This window comes from Tamandua tetradactyla, chromosome 10, assembly GCF_023851605.1.
Source record: "Tamandua tetradactyla isolate mTamTet1 chromosome 10, mTamTet1.pri, whole genome shotgun sequence".
NCBI classification, from domain to species: Eukaryota; Metazoa; Chordata; class Mammalia; order Pilosa; family Myrmecophagidae; genus Tamandua; species Tamandua tetradactyla.
In genome coordinates this window covers 8745860-8758842 of record NC_135336.1, presented here as the reverse complement: position 1 = coordinate 8758842, position 12983 = coordinate 8745860, and the positions used below count along the sequence as shown (strand labels likewise).

General features: G+C 37.1%; 1 long non-coding RNA gene across 5 annotated transcripts in view; it reads left to right on the top strand.

Annotated features, from left to right (window-relative positions):
* Positions 1-10079: 10079 nt before the first annotated feature.
* LOC143647797 (uncharacterized) overlaps positions 10080-12983 on the top strand; it is a 43954-nt gene continuing 41050 nt past the window's right edge. For all 5 annotated transcript variants that reach the window (XR_013158191.1, XR_013158188.1, XR_013158189.1 and 2 more), the window contains exon 1: positions 10080-10170. This is a non-coding gene — a long non-coding RNA (uncharacterized LOC143647797). The remainder of the gene's footprint in view (positions 10171-12983) is intronic.

The window sequence follows — 12983 nt, the reverse complement described above, 5'->3', positions numbered from 1 at the left end:
TAGTACAGCTGGACCTTTCATTTCAGATCAAGATGATCAGGTTTTTTTCACCATTGACTTTGAAGGTGGAGAGGTGAAGAAGTGAGGTTTGTGGTTTCTAAAATGTTGCAAAATACTGGAGTTCCCCATCCATTCAGGCTAATCTGTCAAAGTTCTTCAACTTACAGCACAAAAAACTAAGGCCCAGGCAGGTAAGAGAATTCCCCAAATCACACAGTAGTAGGACTAGAAGTCAGACCTCAAAATTCCAAGGAATGTGCATTTGCAACGGGTCATACTATTTTTTCGTTAATATATATATTTTCAAAATAGACAAGAGATCACATATGGAAATAAATGTAGATTTATTTTTTTGTCCCTTTAAAATAATCCTCTTAGAAAAGTAAAACTATTTCAATAATGTGACTGTTTTGCAAAATTATTTAGTATTCTTCTTTGGGCATTAAAACTAGTCTAGGTTAATCATTATTAGTGATTTCTTTAGCTACTAGATTGTAGTTCCTTAAGGGCTCAATTGGTGTTAATTTTGCCCCTACCTTCAGCATTTAACATAATCCAGAACACATAGTAGGTCATCATAAACATTTTTTGAATAAAATTCACCAATGTTTATCTTCTACTAGAAGATGTAATAATTGGAGATTGTGAATATCATGAAGAAAAGAATGTGTTTATATAAATAGTGGTCTAGTTGGGTAATTTGCTTCATAAAACTCAGTCCTGCTGTCCCCCACTGTATTAAAGTAGCTGAAACAAAGAGACCATCTTTCATTTCATCTCAATATCCCACAGCACCTCTTCTAATTTCAACACAGCAAGAGAACCCTCTCAGATATTTTAAGAAGATTTGATGAATTTAGATTCAATAATGTAGCAGTAGGTAGTAATTTAGATGAATGTAGAGATGTCACTTGTTTACAGGTTGCTGAAACAAGAATGTAATGATAATATTCCTCGGTCAGAAAGTAAAATTAATCTGGCCTATTGCCAGATTTCTGACTCTTTTTTCACCACAGATCACAGTTCAAAGTGACAACACTTTGAACTGTGATCTGTGGTGAAAATGCATCATGTGGACAATAAAATGTACCAGGGGTCTGGCATCCAAATAACTTTAGCTGCTGACATCCTGATCCCAATGCTGCTGAAGAGAAAGATTTTTGTCTTTAGTAAATATCTCAGCTTGCTCCTTTCAGGGTGCAATAACTGGTTGTTGTAGCTAATCTCTCACCATAGGGACTTAGATATTAAATAAGGGATTTATAAAATTATATTAACCTCTATGATACTTTTTGGTGCTGGTTTTACTTTATATTTGGAATTACATATATATAAGTTGTCTAGGATATCAGCCTGTTAATAAATACCATCTTGGAATAACACACTAGAAGTTTCTGAGAAAGTTTCTGAGAAAACCACAAGACAAAGTTGTGTCATAAATGTACTTGGCAAAACTAGTGAGACTTAGCTACTTAGATGCCTCTTTTTAAATCCATGGTTGGTTAAATGAGACTCATGGCCATGTTTCCATCTGATCCTATATTCTTTTGGGGAGAGGAGTTAATGAACCCTGCCTGTTTGCTCTACATGTCTCTGAGTAGGGTTGGAGATGAGTTAGAACTATAAAAAGTATTAGAAAACCCTTCAGTTTGGGGGATTTCTACAAGGGTTTCCAGTCAACAGTGCCATGGAGTTTTCTCCTGTTTAAAATAATTTTTCTTTATCGGAGAATATGCTTGAAATATTCTGTTTTGTTCTATAAGTGGACTTTATGTGAGATTTTTATTATATTCTAGTTTAACATGCAGAACCTATTTTTTACAAGTTGTATTTTATCACTAGACTGGTTTGTGGAGAAGATGAAGAACTGGTTTTATTAAGGCCCATCAATAAATATATATAGTTATTAAGTGGAAGATGAGAGGGACTTTACCTTCCATACTAGTTCTATCCTTCCAGTTTCCCTGACATAACTCTCTATATGGAGTGCTTATAAATATGCTGAAACATTAGAATGAGTGTTGTCACACAGGGCAAGTCATATGGAGATTGAGCAAAGTGCCAGGGCAGGATAAATGCCACATCTGTTGGAAAGCCAGTAGGACAATTTGCTAGTGGTTATGATGCCACCAAGAAGAACAGGTAACAAAACTTTATGACTGAGGCTACATACACTTCTCACTCTACTGGTGATGGAGTGTTTAACTATGGTTCTGATTCCACTCCCAAATGGCTTCTAAACCCCAGGCAGCCACAGCCTTTACTTGAGTGTGTGCTCAAGTGAAGACTGGGGTTCTTCAAATGCTGACTCGCTTCTTCTCTGAGGCACTAATGTCAATCCACTCTTCCCAGGACCTACTGACCTCCCCATTCACCAAATCAACACAGCCTTTACGTCTACAACCCAGGGATCCTTTCAAGTCTGCAAAATAGGAAGCTTTCTCTTTCCCTTTCATCCGTTATTCTCCAAAATCTGTCAATTAAGTAAGTGAATCCTATACAGCTACCTGGAATTGAGGCCTTCCAAATTAAAAAATCAAAGACTGACTTTATTTTTATTTGTCTGCTATGCCAGCTTTTCTTTGAGGCAATACAAAGAATGTTTACCTGGCTGAGTGGGGAAAGAGTTAAATAGAAAATATCATGAGTAAAAACCTTACCATCAGTGGTTCAAAAATAGTATAGCACCATAACTTTCAAATGCACTGAAGAGAGACAAAAAGGAATACAGACTCAAAGTGGTGTTTTTTATTAGTGGTTTGTAGTTTTAAAGACTTTGGTGACTAATAGATATCACATGATTCAATCCTTCCATTTTTGGTGAGGATAATCAAAAGTCAAAGGAAGGAAGTGTCTTGCTCCATGTCACAGAATAAGTTATTGAGGAAAAAGTTCTTATCAAATTAATTTAGAGAATATAATACCAACTTTAATGTTAGTCAAATCCAAATTTGAACTCGAAATATTTGAAATTCCTATTTGAAAGGGATTTTTAATGATTAATTGGAAGTTAATAAATTCTGCCATTGACTAGCTGTGCAATTTTAGATAACTAGTAAACATCAACAAAGATAGTCTACACATGGTAGACTTGTTATAATGAAACTGTATGTGAAGTATCTAAATAATACTTAGTACATAGTAGTTGTTCACTATTTAGTAGCTATGATTCTTTATATGATGTTGTACAGTTACTTTATATTATAGGTTTACATGCAAATATATGAATTTGTAGAAGATGCTAGACAGATGTTTAAATAAACAACATTATGCTATTTTGAAAGCCAGAATGGCTCTTGAAAGGCAAGGCTAAACCAAAATACTCCTGGATTTCTATTATTCACTTCTTCCAAAACATATACCTTAAGTTTGTAGCATTAAAATATTTATAAATAGGATTGTCTGTCATCTTTAGTCAGGACAGTTCAGCCACTCAGAATACTTGCCCGGTATAAAGGGGTAGATACGAAAGATGGTTAAAATATCCAACATCTTTTCTTCATGCAAGAAAACTAAGCCCTAGGGGTGTGAGGGTAGTTCAGTGGTAGAATTCTCACCTGCCATGTGTGAGACCCTGGTTCTATTCCTGGCCCATGCACTCCCCCCCAAAAACAAACAAACTAACACAAAAAATTCAACAAATGGTGTTGCAATAATGGGATGCTCACATGGAAAAAGAATGCAATGCATTCCCTACCATATAGCATACAAAAAAATAAAATAAAGAAGAAGAAGAAAGAAAAAGTAAGCCCTGAAGAGGAAAGTGACTCTTCCAAGGTGGCAGAGCTAGGACCTGGAAAGGCAAGATTTAGAATTTCAGCATCCAGGTCTCTAAATGGGCCCTCTCTGTCCCATTTGTAACACAAAATTGAAAGTTTAAAAACCTCAAATTTAGAAGTAATCTAGGCTCTTCCTCTGCCTTCATATTATACATTATAGCAACCATCTGATGAACTGTAAGAAAGTACCTTATACATTACTCATATATAATTTATATACATTACTCTTGTATCTCCATAAATATAACTCTTTAGACCGACTTCACATTGACAGAACATACATTGCAGGAGATGGATCTGACAGTCCAAAACTTTTGTCAATAGATCCCTCATAGCTATAAGATACGTTTTTTCTTACTTTCAAAGTAGGTGTTGCCTTCTAAAACTGATTATTGACACATTATTTTTAATTTTTTTTTTTTTGGCATATGCAGGCTCTGAGAATTGAACCCAGGTCTTCAGTATGACAGGTGAGAATTCTATTAAATCTTTTTAAAGATATTCTTTGGTTTAAATGAATTCCCAAACTTCTAAATCTTTGGGTTTTGCTCATTTCTATTTGTCCAGCTCCTCAATTAAAGAGAAAAATTGTTTCTTTTTTTTTTTTCACTACTGAGAATGTCAGCCCATTCCTAAAATAAAGGAAGAGGACTAATTTTCTAATTGGTTCCTTTATTTAAACAAGTTGAAAAGATAAACAAGCCCAGGGGTGATTCAGGCATAACAAAGGAATTTTACTTAATTAATCCCAATCATGAAGACATAAAAATACTAGTTAAACATGAAGGACAACATAAAGGCCAGAGAAAACTTCCTTTATCATAGAGCTGAAATATCTTTTTTAAACCAGTCATGTTCACCTTAACAATAACTAATGTAAGTTGATACTAAAGAGTATTTAATAAAGATAAATTTAATTAAACCTCACTCATTTCTAATCTGCGTAAACTGACTTAAAGACAAAACATAAAATACACAGCATCAGTATCCACGTACAAAAAAAATTTATGGTAAAAGCACAAGTGAAGATGCCAACAGTGAAACTCATGAACAGGTCTGAACACCATAAACTAAGTTCTTGAGATTTTAAGAGTTGAATCCCATTGTTAGGAAAAGAGCAAGAAAGAACCTTTATCAACATGAAGAACAAACATTATTCTAACAAATATTTTTGATATGATATTATAGAAGAGAATTTGCAGGGCAGGAAAGAATCCATCACTGATTATTTTCTTGTTTGCCTCTCCTAAGTTTTCACAGTACATTTTTGTCCTGTGAATTTGGTCTTATCATGTAACTTTCTTGAGTCTCCCCAACCTCAAAAATGAAACAAAATATCTGTATCACCTCTCATTTAAGTAGATTTTGGAGAAAGAGCCAAATGGATTTTTAAATGGATGGGATGTAGAAGTGAAAGAAGGCTTAGGAATAACCTCAAGGTACTTGGCCTGATGGTCTGGCCAATGGAGTTGCGATTACTTGATTTGGGAAGACTGGGTCCAACGGACAGAACCTCAGCTGGTTGAGCACGTTTATGAGCAAAAGCCTAGGAATTGGAAAGAATCTGAGTTCTGTCAAACCCACCATTTAGGTCAAGTCTACCATAAATGGTCTGTAGTTGATTGGGTTCCAGGGCAATATATTTTTATAGATGGCCATTTGAGATATTTCAATATGAAAAGAGCATATTTTTAGTTCTTTACCTCTCAGTAAGACTATATACAGAAAGTTGGGTCACAGTTGCACTTACTGATTATTTCATTTTGAATATACATTATGTTAATGGAAAGAATTTAAGATATGTTATTAGAAGTTATACTCTAAATGCTACTTTTAAAAAATGCAATAGACTTAAACTTAATCAGGAGATAAAGTTCTTACTGGGATGGAAGATATAGTGATCAAAGGTTGGAAGTAGAAAGCAGTTTTTCTATTCATAGTTTTCTATTCATAATTATGATCAGGCATGGCTCCTTCTCTCTAACTGACAAATTTCTTCCCGTAGGAACTGTAGGAGTGCTAAATTATTCATTATTCCTATTGGGAAGTCAATATATATTTACAATGCATAAGTGAAGAAATAGAAATTTCAGTCTATTATTTAGAATTACAAAGTTATCTAGCAGAGCAAGACCAATTTAAGGTCTATTACACTGCAAGTGGATGTTGAGAGGAAGCATAATTTTCATAGAAGGGAGTCATTAGATACTATATCAGATGGAATCTGAGCAGAAAGCAGATGGCATATGATTGTTGAGGGGAGTTTAATGAAAAGCAATTTACAAGACTGTGGGCAATGTTTAGGTAAAACAGTAAGGGTTATTGAAGTACCCAGATTCTACCAGGGGAAAGAAGCAATTAATTACCAGCACCTTCCAAGATGTAGAGTTGGAGAGGACTGAAGAGCTGTGGCTGAAAGGAGTTGTTGCCATAGGTGGGAGCCATTGCCCAAACACGGCCAACAGAGAGATACTCAGGGAGATGAATACCCTCCCTCTGATCTTCCAATGATGCTTCCCCTAGCCAAACCCAGTTGGAAGTCAGAAGACATGAGAATGAATGAAATCCAGAGGTCAGCCTCCTCAGTTCTAGTGCAGTTTGGAGAATGGATTTGGAATATCCAGCACAGATGCTCTCTAAAATAGGGAGCTTAAATATATTAAAATTGACTTAAATATATTAAAATTGAAAACCATACATATCTAAAAGAAACACATAGTCATTTTTTTTTTGAAATTTTAACTTGGAAAGATATTTATCAATATCGCTTGTGGTGCAGAAGAATGTATGAGCAAATAGTGAATATCATTTCTTATATTTTAAATGTTTTTGGATTTAATTTCCATTATATTCAAATATTACACTTAAAAACCTTTATGAAAACTGTGGTAGAATATCATTTTAAATTAATCTATCATTCTGTCCACCTACAAATCTATTTGTTGTGATCACAGCTTGTATATATATATAGAGAGAGAGAGAAAGAGAAATAACTGAATATATGTGGAAAACATGTGTAGACAACAATTGTATGCAGTAAGGATTTTTTTTTTTAATTTTCTTGTTTGATCATTTCTGTACTTGTGATGGTTAGGTTCTGGTGTCAACTTGGCCAGGTCAGAGGCCCAGGTCAGGCAAGCACTGACCTTTGTTGCAAAGATATTTCCTTAGTGGTTGATAAACCAGAAGGATGGTGTATCAAATCATCAGTCAGTTGATTGCAGCTGTGGCTGATTGCATCTGCAATCTGTTAAGGCATGCCTCCCACAATGAGATAAACCCTTCAGTTGAGAATTTTGAGAGAAAAGAGGAACTCTTTCACTGCTTCTTCAGCCAGCGAGCCTCTCCTGTGAAGTTTGTCCGGACCCTTCATTGAAACCTCCAACTTCACGGCCCACCTGATGGATTTTGGACTCTTTCATTCCTATAGTTGTGTGAGACACCTTTATAAATCTCATATTTACAGATCTCTCCTCTTGGTTCTGTTTCTCTAGAGAACCCTGACTACCATGGGAAGGTAGTTCTGGACTATTGCTCTCACTAGCCTACTAGAGACATTACAAGAAATGTAATCACCCCCAAGGAAAGCATCCCAGGACCTCAGCTCCATGTGTTGCCTTACTTATTTCAAAGAGGTATGTGGATAGACCTTTCTGAGCGGGCAAAGAACATGAAGATATTTGTGTCCCATGAGAATGCTCACCAGAGCATTCAATAATCAAGTGGATAAGATGACCCATCCTGTGGATACAGGTAAGCCTCTTTCTTCAGCCACTCCTGTCATTGCCCAAAGGGTTCATGAACAAGTGGGTAGGTTGGTAGGGATGGATGTTATATATGGGCTCAGCAATATGGATTTCTGCTCACCAAGGCCAGCCTGGCTACAGCCACTGCTGAGTGCCCAATCTGCCATCACCAGAGAATGACACTCAGCCCCTGATATAGCACCATTCCCCAAGGTGATCAGCCTACCTGATGGCAGATTTATTACATTGGACCAATTCCATCATGGAAGGGACAGTAATTTGTTCTAACTGGAATAGACACATACTCCAGATATGGGTTTGCATTCTTTGAATGCAATGCTTCTGCAAAAACCACCATCTGTGGACTTATGGAATACCTTATCCACTGTCATGGCATTCTACACAGCTTTGCTTCTGATCAAGGAATACGCTTCACAGCAAATGAAGTGTGGGAATGGGCACATGCTCATGAGATTCTCCTATCTTCCTATGTTCCCATCATCCAGAGGCAGCTGGGTTGATAGAATGGCCTTTAGAAGACCCAATTATGGGGCCGACTAGGTGGCAATACTTTGCAGGGCCAGGGCAGTGTTCTCCAGGAAGCTGTGTATGCTCTGAATCAGGATCCCCTCTATGGTGCTGTTTCTGCCACAGTCAGGATTCATAGATCCAGGAATCAAAGGGTGGAAATGGGAGAGGCACCATTCACTAGCGCCCCTAATAATCCACTAGGAAAATTTTTGTTTCCTGTCCCTGAAATCTTAAGCTCTGCTGGTCCACATTTCTTAGTTATAAAAGGAGGAGTGCTCCTACCAGGACACACAACAATGATTCCATTGAACTAGAAGTTAAAAGGGCAACATAGTCACTTTGGGCTTCTCATGCCGCTGAATCAACAGGCATGAAAGGGGATTACTGTTCTGTCGGGGATGATTGATCCTGACTATCAAGGGGGAAATAGGACGGCAACTGTACAATGAAGGTAAAGAGGAGTTTTCCTGGAATACAGGAGATCCCCTAAGGCATCTCTTAGTACTACCGTGCCCTGTGATTAAAGTCAATGGAAAATTTCAACAATCCAATCCAGGCAAGACTATCAATGGCCCAGAAACTTTAGGAATGAAGGTCTGGGTCACCCCACCTGGCAAGAAAACATGGCCAGTTGAAGTGCTTGCTGGGGGTAAAAGTAACATGGAATGGGTAGTAGAAGAAGGTAGTGATAAGTATGAATTGTGACCATGTGACCAGTTACAAAAATGAGGACTGTGATTGTATGGCTATTTCTTCCCTGTTCAGTTATGACTATGTTTGCATTTGTACATAAGCAAATATCTTATTTTCCTCTTATCATATTACATAATTCTTATTGTTCACATTATAATATTTATGAAGATACCATAAATGGAGAGATGTAGTGCACTTTGGTTGTATGCAGGATAGTTCGGTATTGTTAGGTGAAACAAATGTCTGCTATTGTATTCTATTTGGAAATCAAGTGTATTTCAAGGTGATATGTATAGCTGCCCAAATGACAAGGGGTGAACTGTGATGGTTAAGTTCTAGTGTCAAATAAGCCAAGTGATGAGACCCAGTTGTCTGGTCAGACAAGTGCTGACTTGACCATTGCTGCAAGGACATTTCATTGGTGGTTGATAAACCAGAAGGCTAGTAAATTAAATCATCAGTCAGTTGACTGCATCTGTGGCTGATTATATCTGTGATCTATTAAGGCATGCTTCCCACATGGAGATAATCCAATCAGTTGAAGGTTTTTAAGGGAGAAGACTCACTGCTTCTTCAGCCAGCGAGCTTCTTCTTGTAGACTCTGTCCAGACCGTTTATCAAAGCAGCCAGTTTAACAGCCTGTCCTATGGATTTGGGACTCTTCCATTCCCAAAGTTGCATGAGACACCTCTATAAATCTCATATTTACATATCTCTCCTGCTGATTCTGTTTCTGTAGAGAACCCTGACTAACACACTACTGTTTAATTTTTAAATAATTAACATGTTGAGTAAAGGTTAAAAACTAAAAAATATGTATTCCTATGTGGAGGGAAAATACACCTCCTAACTTGGACTAACTTCAAATTTTATCTTTGCTATGAGGCCTTTTGTTTTAGTTCGCTAAAGCTACTGGAATGCAATCTGCAGAAATGGGTTGGCTTTTATGAAGTGATTTATTAAATTACAGGTTTGGTTCTACAGTCATAAAAATGTCCAAACCAAGGCATCCAGAGAAAGATACCTTGACTCTGAAGAAAAAGACCAATGGCGTTTGGGGTTTCTCTGTCACATGAGAAGGTGCATGATGAATCTGCTAGCTTTCTCTCCTGGCTTCTGGTCTCAATCGGCTTCCCTGGGGTCATTTTCTTTCTACAGTTCCAAATGTCTCCGTGTCTGCTCTCAGTTTTTTCTGAAGTGGTTCCCTCTTAAAGGACTCCACTAAGTGGATTAAGACCCACCTTTTTCAAGAAATGGGTAGAGACACATCTCCATGGAAACCACCTAATCAGAAGGTCCCCCCCCCATAATTACGTGGGTCACATCTCCATGGAAACAAATGAATCAGAAGGATCCCACCCAACAATGGGTCTGCCCCTATAGGACAGTTATCAGGATCAGAAGAACATGGCTTTTGCAAGGTACATACAAGTTTCAAACTAGCATACCTTTACAGATCATCATAGTCATAATTATTTTTTTCCCCTTTTGTCATTCCATTAAAAAAAAAGTTAGCAGAGTCAAAATAAATACATAAATAAATAAATAGTGTTTGCTCATTTAGTCTGTGATCCAGAGCAGGGAGGCTGGTGAGAAGGGTAGAAGGTAAGTACGGGAAGAGGTCACTGATAGATTCTGTGAGATAAGTAGGAGAAGTGTTATGCAGGAGAGAATCTGAGTTAAAGGGAAGGCTCCAGAAAACACCTAAGGTTACAGAGAGACAAAAGCACAGGGAATTGTTACAAGAAAATCTAGTAAGCTCTTGCATATAGCCATCTTCTCCTTTGGGGATGATTTCTATGGGCCCCATACATGCTTTCCAGCTTTGCCCTGCATGGTCTTAAAAACCCTGCCTATATCCTGACACACACTGATCTTCCAGAGCATTTGATTTGTACTGTCATTGAATGCCGTAGCATATTCTGCTTTGTTTTGAAGTTTACACTTACCATGACTCATCAAACTTTCAGTTTATTCATTGTTAGAATGTCCATTCTCCCCAAATTGATTTCTAGATTCCATGCAATTCCAGTTACAATCCAAGCAACCTCTTTGAAGAAATTGACAAGATTCTAAAATTGATACAAGAATGTAAAACATCACTTTTGCATATGCATCATTCAGTGTTTGTAAATCCTATAACCTGAAAGTGGTCCTTGTCATTGTGACAGAGTAACCAAATGTAAGGAAGGTCAAGAAGAAGAATTCAAGGAATTTGTAAGCACTTGATATGTATCTTAAGTTTTAGTCCTCACAATAACCCTTTAAGGTAGATATGAGTATGACCTGTACTTTACAGATGGGGAAACTGAGTTAAGTAAGTTTTATGAAGCCATAAATCTTTGATGTGGCAGAACCAGGATACAAAATAAGGGATTCCAGATTATAGACACCATCCATAAATGACAATGAAATACATAAAAATGACATTTAGTTTCCATATCCAATATGGACAGGCTGAAATATGTTCACCTTAACTTTATTATAAATCTTTAAATAAGAGCTAATGTTTCATTTTAAAGTGACTCCTTGCCCTTCGTAGTATAGCTGCTTTAGTTTGTAAGCTGCCAGAATGCAATGTACTAGGAATGGAGTGACTTTTGAAAAGGGAATTGTTAAATTACAAGTTTATAGTTTTAAGGCTGCGAAAATGTCCAAATTAAGGCATCCAGAGACAGATTCCCTAACTCCAAAGAAAGGGCTGATGAAGTTTGCAGTTTCTCCCTCAGCTGGGAGGGCACATGGTGATGTCTGCTAGCTTTCTCTCCTCATTTCATAAGGCTTCCCCAGGAGGCATTTTTCTTCTAGATCTCCAAAAGGCTATGTGGGCTCTTTTGACTCTCTAGCTTTTTCCAAAATGGTTCCCTCTTAAAGGGCTCTGGTAAGCAACCCTACCTCGAATGGATGTAAGCACATTTCCATGGAAATCATCTAAACAAAAGTCACCACCCAGAATTGCATGGTTCACTTCTTCATGGAAACTATCAAAAAGATCCTATCCAGCAATATTGAATGAGGATTAAAGAACTTGGCTTTCTGGGGAATACAACAGATTTAAACCAGCACAATAGCCTAAATTATTTCTTTCTAAAACCTTCTGTGGTAGTTAGATTCAGTTGTCAACTTGGCCAGGTGAGTGTACCTAGTTTTGTTGCTGCGGGCATGAGCCAATGGTATGTGAACCTCATCTGTTGCTGATTTACATCTGCAGTCAGCTAGGAGGCGTGCCTGCTGCAATGAAGGACGTTTGACTTAACTGGCTGGTGCTTAAATGAGAGACTGCAACATAGCACAGCCTAAGCAGCTTGGCATTCCTCATCTCAGCACTTGCAGCTCAGCCCAGGCCTTTGGAGATGCAGAAAGAAGTCACCCCGGGGAAGTTGTTGGAACCCAGGGGCCTGGAGAGAAGACCAGCAGAGACCATCTTGTGCCTTCCACATAAGAAAGAACCTCAGTGGAAAGTTAGCTGCCTTTCCTCTGAAGAACCAACAAAATAAATCCCCTTTTATTAAAAGCCAATCCGTCTCTGGTGTGTTGCATTCTGGCATCTAGCAAACTAGAACACCTTCCAAAATGGTTGAATAAACATTTTTTATATGAAGATTGAATGGCAATTTTAAAGTAGAAATAATGCATAGAAATGCTGGAGACTTCCACCTAAATTATATATAAAAGTTAACTCAAAAACATAAGAGCTAAAACTGTAGCAGTCTTAGAGGAAAATATAGGGGAAAATATTCAGGACCTTGCATGTGGCAATGGATTCTTAGATTGATACAAAAAGCCTGAGCAACAAAAGAAAAACAGATAAATTGGACTTCAAAATTAAAAACTTTTGTGTACCAAAGGACATTATCAAGAAAGTGAAAAGACTACCTAAAGAATGGGAGAAAGTATTTGGAGATCATATATATATATATATATTATATATATATATATATATGATCTTTATATATATATATATAAGTTTAAATACATTTAAAAAATACAAAATAAAGAACTCCTACAACACCACAATCAAAAGACGAATAATCCAGTTAAAAAATGGACAAGGATTTGAATAGCTGATCTCCAAAGAAGATATACAAATGGACAATAAATGCGAAAAGACGCTCAACATCATTAATCAGTCAAGAAACACAAATAACAACCAAAATGAAATGTCACTTCTTACCCACTTCAGGATAATTATTATTTAAAGAAAGAAGGAAAATAAGTGTTGGTGAGGATGTGG